Source organism: Crocuta crocuta, unplaced genomic scaffold (assembly GCF_008692635.1).
Source record: "Crocuta crocuta isolate KB4526 unplaced genomic scaffold, BGI_CrCroc_1.0 scaffold475, whole genome shotgun sequence".
NCBI classification, from domain to species: Eukaryota; Metazoa; Chordata; class Mammalia; order Carnivora; family Hyaenidae; genus Crocuta; species Crocuta crocuta.
This window is the reverse complement of record NW_027529518.1, coordinates 595,267-595,972: the sequence shown is the minus strand read 5'-3', so window position 1 is coordinate 595,972 and position 706 is coordinate 595,267.

Here is a 706-nt window from a genome sequence, read left to right as displayed (position 1 = left end):
TGTATTAGTGCTGTTAATATTTGTGTGCCTTGGATTTTAGCTGCCCAAGCTGGGCAAGGAAGCCAGAATCTATCAATGACTCCTGAAGATAGAAGTCATAAAGCCTGGTGGTGGAGAGTTTGGTCATATTCATAACATGTTAATATAATAGCTACCATTTATTGAATTCCTTACATGGCACCAGGCTATCTGCTGATCTGATCTTTCCAACAACTCTGGAAGGTAGGTACCATTTGTATACCCTCTTTTGTAGATGGGCCAGGGAGGCTAGGTGATTTCCCAAGTTTTTTGCTTTTTAGAACAAGATGTTTCTTTTTTTAGTGTTTATTTATATTTGAGAGAGAGAGTGTAAGTGGGGGAGGGGCAGAGAACGGGGAGGAAAGAGGGTCTGTAGCCGGCGCCGCAGTGATGCACAGAGCTCGACACGAACGAACTCGTGAACAGGGAGATCATGACCTGAGCTGAAGTTGGATGCTCAAACGATTGAGCCATCCAGGCACCCCTAAGTTCTTTTTAAAAAACATTTATTTATTTACTTATTTACTTACTTATTTATTTCAGTAATCTCTACACCCAACGTGGAGCTTGAACTCAGGACCCCAAGATCAAGAGTCACATGGTCTTCCAACTGAGCCAGCCAGGAGCCCCATTGCCCAAGTTCTTATAGCTAATAAACAGCAGTCTCTCTGGTGGTTGGTCATATTCT